The following is an 8,284-nucleotide window of genomic DNA, read 5'->3' on the forward strand; positions in this document are numbered from 1 at the left end:
GGTTTTCACTCAAAATCTCACGATACATGGCCCCATTCATTCTTTCCTTTACACGGATCAGTCGTCCTGGTCCCTTTGCAGAAAAACAGCCCCAAAGCATGATGTTTCCACCCCCATGCTCCACAGTAGGTATGGTGCTCTTTGGATGCAAATCAGCATTCTTTGTTTTTACCAAAAAGTTATATTTTGGTTTCATCTGACCATATGACATTCTCCCAATCTTCTTCTGGATCATCCAAATGCTCTCTAGCAAACTTCAGACGGGCCTGGACATGTACTGGCTTAAGCAGGGGGACACGTCTGGCACTGCAGGATTTGAGTCCCTGGCGGCATAGTGTGTTGCTGATGGTAGGCTTTGTTACTTTGGTCCCAGCTCTCTGCAGGTCATTCACTAGGTCCCCCCGTGTGGTTCTGGGATTTTTGCTCACCGTTCTTGTGATCATTTTGACCCCACGGGGTGAGATCTTGCGTGGAGCCCCAGATCGAGGGAGATTATCAGTGGTCTTGTATGTCTTCCATTTCCTAATAATTGCTCCCACAGTTGATTTATTCAAACCCAGCTGCTTACCTATTGCAGATTCAGTCTTCCCAGCCTGGTGCAGGTCTACAATTTTGTTTCTGGTGTCCTTTGAAAGCTCTTTGGTCTTGGCCATAGTGGAGTTTGGAGTGTGACTGTTTGAGGTTGTGGACAGGTGTCTTTCATACTGATAACAAGTTCAAACAGGTGCCATTAATACAGGTAACGAGTGGAGGACAGAGGAGCCTCTTAAAGAAGAAGTTACAGGTCTGTGAGAGCCAGAAATCTTGCTTTTTTGTTGGTGACCAAATACTTATTTTCCACCATAATTTGCAAATAAATTCATAAAAAATCCTACAATGTGATTTTCTGGATTTTTTTCCCTAATTTTGTCCGTCATAGTTGAAGTGTACCTATGATGAAAATTACAGGCCTCTCTCATCTTTTTAAGTGGGAGAACTTGCACAATTGGTAGCTGACTAAATACTTTTTTGCCGCACTGTATATCTTGGCTCAAACTGTTCATACAGCGGGTTATGGTCTTCCCTGATCTCACTCTCCATCAGCTCCATCTGTGGCATATAGGGGCATGACCCGGTTGTATACTAATGGTCGTGAGCGCTTTAGTGATGGACCTCTTTTCCACCACAGCACGGGAACACTGGCACCCATGGGTCAGTTTAGCATGCTGTACAAACCGTTCTTTCCTATTGGTAAATAAACACTTCAGATGCAATTAGCTAGTTACCTTAAACTAGGGTTGCAACAACGTTGTCTAGTGTCTAACGCTAGCCTAGTCAACAACAGTCATGACCGGTTAATGTTACTTCAGACCCTATTGCATTGAATCGCGTCGCCTCCTCCGTTCAGTCGCTTTTGATTGACTCCGAAGTCAGCAATGTTGATGATGGTCAGTCGGTAACCCCTACACCACAACCCTACCCCTACACCACAACCCTCAAAATTTAAAATGGAGGTGCAAGCAGAAAGAAGGCTTCAACATAGGCTTATGACTCCTTTCCATTCGGAAACTCCCGGTTGCCACATCGAAAGTGCCCTTCATCGCAAAGTCTGCCTCTGCAAAGTGCTGTCTGCAGATCGTGCTAGCTCAAGCTGGCACGTTCTTCTTCACAACATGGAGCAACTTCTTCAAAAGTTGTGGGTTCTCGGGCAGCCGATGGTAGCTTCCCGAGGGATTTTTTGGGAGCCAATTCATACAGCCTGGTGCAATACAGTTCATGTTTGAATTACTACTTGTTGTTGCCATCTTCGTTGTCCGCACCTGACCTCACTTTCTTCAATTCACTCTCATACTAACATACTGTATACTACATACTTAATGAGTATATACTATATACTATTAGTTCATTTTAGTATACTGTAAACGAATGGTATCCTTTCAGTTGAGTGTACTAGTGCTTTGCCTGTCTACCGGAAGTTGATGCTGTTGCTATGCAACTTCTTGCTAGCTTGTTAGTATAGCGAACAAATAACTAGCAAGACATCTTACGACTTCATTAACAATGTCCATTGAGAATGCACAATGACGATATCACTTAGCTAAGCTAAGAATGACGTGAATAATCAAGTCTATAAATGTTGTGTAGTTCATATACTTGCAAGTTCGATGTACTATTAGCCAACTAACATTAGGAAGCTAGCTAATGCTGTAATGATATTCTATGTGGTTCATAAGGCTAGTGTAGCTATCAAATTGTCAGCCAACATAACGTGTAACGTAACTTATTTGAAAATAAAATTATCTTATTACATTGCTCAACATTTTTTAACATTAGTTAAAGCAATGAATTTGTATCCACTCTCGTCGGACTTCAGCTGCATATTTTCCACCATTTTCTGACAATCCTCACAGGTCACTCTCAGATGGTATGTAGGCTGGTTGATGGAACCTGCAGGCCTGTTTGAGGGACAACTGGACAGAACATATAAGGACTAAGACTTTAGCTACCACCCACCCACCTTTACACTTCCTGTTAGGCATGATGCTTTTAAAGTGTGTCATAATTTTTCTAATTTTGTGTGGTATAATCTCTCTCTCTCTCTTTCTCTCCAGCATACATTAGGGGAAGTTGTTTTGCTGTTGCCACCAATCCCATGCTGCCAGGCTGCCAAGTAAATTACTTTATCCCCCTCATACTAAACTTTGCTCGCTCTTCGTCAACTGCCCTTTGATTAAATCAGTTTAATACAATGTTTAAATTGGCTTCAAGTGTGGTTTTTACTGAAAGTTGACAGCTAGCACTTGTATGGAGGGGTGTGGGGGGAGAGAATGGATAGATGGGTGTAGATGGGTTTGGTTGAAGAAACTCCCTCTCCCCTACTTCCCGTCCTTCTCTTGATAAGTAATACAAGTGAATGTAATTGCTGCATTTTACCTGTGATCCAAAATCAAATCAATTTGAATATTTTATAAGTTACATATCTAGGACAAAATTAAATTTCATGATATTACTTTGTCTTTACACATCTATTCACTACTGGCCAAATGCAGTCACCATTCACTTCATATAGCATTTACTATTTTTAGGCCTGTTTGAAAAATGTAAGATTAAAGGTGGCTGTATTGTGCTTATGTATGTGTTGGTACTGTATGTACAATAAAGTATAGAATATTCTTAAATCTGACATGGGTTGAAGTTACCATTATTAATCTTATGTCAAATATGGCCACTAGATGGCGGTAATATGCTACCACCTTCAAAGAGAATGGAGTTAGTAGGTTGCTTCTGGATGACTTGGTTCTTTCTATTCTTGACCCTACCAACCAGCCATGGAGGCATGTCACTCGCCATGGAAGTCGAAAGCAGCAGCCTTTGACAATAAGAGCCTCATTGGAGATGGTAAGCGTGGACCGGATACAGACTTCAAAAAGCTTCGCCACCCTGGATCCAGAGGTTCTGGTGTCTTCATCTTCTGTTCTGTCTCCATCTCCTTGAGTTCAGATCTTCAGAGCTCCCCCTCTTTGGAACATCAGCCTCAATGGATTCTACAACTGGCTCGGGTGTATCGGGCCTCACCTCCCATCGTTCCTCGAGGGGTCTTATAAACCACTCAAGACAAAAGAACGGCCGCACCTCCTCAGCCATATCATCAGCTGTTGTCATCGGCAGCTCTATGGTGGGAAACATCTTGTGCTAACCCTGTGCTATTTTAAAACACAAGTACAGACATTACAAGGCTGATTTCTACCATTCTATGACAGCTGCCAGGGGCTGATGCTGTCGTAGTCCATGTGGGGTGAAATAACATTAGGAGGGCTAGCTCGGAACTGCTGAAAATGTATTTTAAAGATCTGATTCTAGCTCTGAAGATTCCAAAAAGCGGGCAATTATTTCAGGTCTGGTACCATTGCTGAGCGGTGGCTGTGAAAGATTCAGTGACCCAAGCCCTGCTCAGATAATCCCTACCATTGTGTTGCTGAGTTGTCATAGTGCTGCTGCAAATGTAAATTGTCCCAGGGACATTGGCAGTCGTAATGTAAGTAACCTATTTGATGTCCCTCTGACTCCCCTGAAAAGCTCTGTCATTCCTACAGCTATTGAATGCAATAATCATGCGCCTATGAACCTGAGTTATACTGTTAGCAATGAGGCGGTTTGCCCTCTCTGAAACTCACTTACATAATACCTTTGATAATACAGTGGTAGGAATACATGGTTTCAACATCTTTAGAAGAGACAGGAATGTCAATGGTGGAGGTGTTGCCGTGTATGTTCAGTCATATTCCTGCAAAGTTCAAAGAGGAGCTCATGTCAAATGCTGTTGACGTAATATATAACCTGCCTCACATAAAGCCCATTTTTGTGGGAAGCTGCCATAGACCACCAAGTGCGAACAGTCAGTATCTGGATAATATGTGTGATATACGCTTGATAATGTATGTGATATCAACAGAGAGGTATATTCTCTGGATGATCTAAATATTGACTGGCTTTCATCAAGCTGCACACTCAAGGAAAAGCTTAAACTGTAACCAGTGCCTGCAACCTAGTTCCAGTGCCTGCAACCTAGCAACCTACCGGTTTACAAAAAGTACAGGAATGACATCATCAACATGTATTGATCACATCTTTACTAATGCTGCAGAAATTTGTTTTGAAAGCAGTATCCAAAGCCATCGGATGTAGTGATCACAATATAGTAGCCATATCTAGGAAAACCAAAGTTCCAAAGGCTGGGCCTAATATAGTGTATAAGAGGTCATATTTATTTTTTAAAATTTTATTTCACCTTTATTTAACCAGGTAGGCTAGTTGAGAACAAGTTCTCATTTGCAACTGCGACCTGGCCAAGATAAAGCATAGCAGTATGAGCAGACAACACAGAGTTACACATGGAGTAAACAATTAACAAGTCAATAACACAGTAGAAAACAAAGGGGAAGTCTATATACAATGTGTGCAAAAGGCATGAGGTAGGCGAATAATTACAATTTTGCAGATTAACACTGGAGTGATAAATGGTCAGATGGTCATGTACAGGTAGAGATATTGGTGTGCAAAAGAGCAGAAAAATAAATAAATAAAAACAGTATGGGGATGAGGTAGGTGAAAATGGGTGGGCTATTTACCAATAGACTATGTACAGCTGCAGCGATCGGTTAGCTGCTCAGATAGCTGATGTTTGAAGTTGGTGAGGGAGATAAAAGTCTCCAACTTCAGCGATTTTTGCAATTCGTTCCAGTCACAGGCAGCAGAGTACTGGAACGAAAGGCGGCCAAATGAGGTGTTGGCTTTAGGGATGATCAGTGAGATACACCTGCTGGAGCGCGTGCTACGGATGGGTGTTGCCATCGTGACCAGTGAGCTGAGATAAGGCGGAGCTTTACCTAGCATGGACTTGTAGATGACCTGGAGCCAGTGGGTCTGGCGACGAATATGTAGCGAGGGCCAGCCGACTAGAGCATACAAGTCGCAGTGGTGGGTGGTATAAGGTGCTTTAGTGACAAAACGGATGGCACTGTGATAGACTGCATCCAGTTTGCTGAGTAGAGTGTTGGAAGCCATTTTGTAGATGACATCGCCGAAGTCGAGGATCGGTAGGATAGTCAGTTTTACTAGGGTAAGCTTGGCGGCGTGAGTGAAGGAGGCTTTGTTGCGGAATAGAAAGCCGACTCTTGATTTGATTTTCGATTGGAGATGTTTGATATGAGTCTGGAAGGAGAGTTTGCAGTCTAGCCAGACACCTAGGTACTTATAGATGTCCACATATTCTAGGTCGGAACCATCCAGGGTGGTGATGCTAGGCGGGCATGCGGGTGCAGGCAGCGATCGGTTGAAAAGCATGCATTTGGTTTTACTAGCGTTTAAGAGCAGTCGGAGGCCACGGAAGGAGTGTTGTATGGCATTGAAGCTTGTTTGGAGGTTAGATAGCACAGTGTCCAATGACGGGCCGAAAGTATATATAATGGTGTCGTCTGCTTAGAGGTGGATCAGGGAATCGCCCGCAGCAAGAGCAACATCATTGATGTATACAGAGAAAAGAGTCAGCCCGAGAATTGAACCCTGTGGCACCCCCATAGAGACTGCCAGAGGACCGGACAGCATGCCCTCCGATTTGACACACTGAACTCTGTCTGCAAAGTAATTGGTGAACCAGGCAAGACAGTCATCCGAAAAACCGAGGCTACTGAGTCTGCCGATAAGAATATGGTGATTGACAGAGTCGAAAGCCTTGGCAAGGTCGATGAAGACGGCTGCACAGTACTGTCTTTTATCGATGGCGGTTATGATATCGTTTAGTACCTTGAGTGTGGCTGAGGTGCACCCGTGACCGGCTCGGAAACCAGATTGCACAGCGGAGAAGGTACAGTGGGATTCGAGATGGTCAGTGACCTGTTTGTTGACTTGGCTTTCGAAGACCTTAGATAGGCAGGGCAGGATGGATATAGGTCTGTAACAGTTTGGGTCCAGGGTGTCTCCCCCTTTGAAGAGGGGGATGACTGCGGCAGCTTTCCAATCCTTGGGGATCTCAGACGATATGAAAGAGAGGTTGAACAGGCTGGTAATAGGGGTTGCGACAATGGTGGCGGATAGTTTCAGAAATAGAGGGTCCAGATTGTCAAGCCCAGCTGATTTGTACGGGTCCAGGTTTTGCAGCTCTTTCAGAACATCTGCTATCTGGATTTGGGTAAAGGAGAACCTGGAGAGGCTTGGGCGAGGAGCAGCGGGGGGGGCGGGGCTGTTGGCCGAGGTTGAAGTAGCCAGGCGGAAGGCATGGCCAGCCGTTGAGAAATGCTCATTGAAGTTTTCGATAATCATGGATTTATCGGTGGTGACCGTGTTACCTAGCCTCAGTGCAGTGGGCAGCTGGGAGGAGGTGCTCTTGTTCTCCATTGACTTCACAGTGTCCCAGAACTTTTTGGAGTTGGAGCTACTGGATGCAAACTTCTGCCTGAAGAAGCTGGACTTAGCTTTCCTGACTGACTGCGTGTATTGGTTCCGGACTTCCCTGAACAGTTGCATATCACGGGGACTATTCGATGCTATTGCAGTCCGCCACAGGATATTTTTGTGGTGGTCGAGGGCAGTCAGGTCTGGGGTGAACCAAGGGCTGTATCTGTTCTTAGTTCTGCATTTTTTGAACGGAGCATGCTTATCTAAAATGGTGAGGAAGTTACTTTTAAAGAATGACCAGGCATCCTCAACTGACGGGATGAGGTCAATGTCCTTCCAGGATACCCGGGCCAGGTCGATTAGAAAGGCCTGCTCACAGAAGTGTTTTAGGGAGCGTTTGACAGTGATGAGGGGTGGTCGTTTGACTGCGGCTCCGTAGCGGATACAGGCAATGAGGCAGTGATCGCTGAGATCCTGGTTGAAGACAGCGGAGGTGTATTTGGAGGGCCAGTTGGTCAGGATGACGTCTATGAGGGTGCCCTTGTTTACAGAGTTAGGGTTGTACCTGGTGGGTTCCTTGATGATTTGTGTGAGATTGAGGGCATCTAGCTTAGATTGTAGGACTGCCGGGGTGTTAATAGAATAAGTTCTGTAGTGATTCCTATGTTGTTGATGTAAAGAAGATGTGTTGGTCTATGGTATGTAATGATGAGCAATCAGACAATGCACTTGACACATTTATGAAATTGCTTATCCCAGTTACTATTAAGCATGCACCCATTAAGAAAATTATTGAATGTATGGTTGAGAGGGATGAGTTGAGAGGGATGAGGCAAAAAAGATGGTAAGTAGGTCTGGCTATACAACCGATTGGCAAACGTACTGCTTGAGAAATCATGTGACTAAACTGAATAAAAAAGAAGAAACTACACTATGAAACAAAGATGAATGACATAAATAATGATTAAAAAAGCAACTTAAATTACATTTTGGGAAAAAAGGCAAACTCTGCTCCATCATTCACTGGATCAGATGGCTCATTCATCACAAAACCAACTGATATTGCCAACTACTTTAATTATATTTTCATTGCCAGCAACAAACATTGACACTACACATCCAAGTAAATTTAACAAAATTATGAAAGACAAGCATTGTAATTTTGAACTCCGTAAAGGAAGTGTGGAAGAGGTGAAAAAACTATTGTTGTCCATCAATGACAAGCCACCGGGGTCTGACAACTTGGATGGAAATATACTGAGGATAATAGTGTAACGGCTTTCTTCCGTTGAAGGGGAGGAGGACCAAAATGCAGCGTGGTTAGAGTTCAACATGTTTAATAACGACCATAAACGTGAACACTACAAAATACCAAAACAACAAATGTGAAAAATCGAAACAGTCCTATCTG

The sequence above is a fragment of the Oncorhynchus mykiss genome, chromosome 6 (assembly GCF_057628025.1).
Source record: "Oncorhynchus mykiss isolate SJ-2025 chromosome 6, ASM5762802v1, whole genome shotgun sequence".
Classification (NCBI taxonomy): Eukaryota; Metazoa; Chordata; class Actinopteri; order Salmoniformes; family Salmonidae; genus Oncorhynchus; species Oncorhynchus mykiss.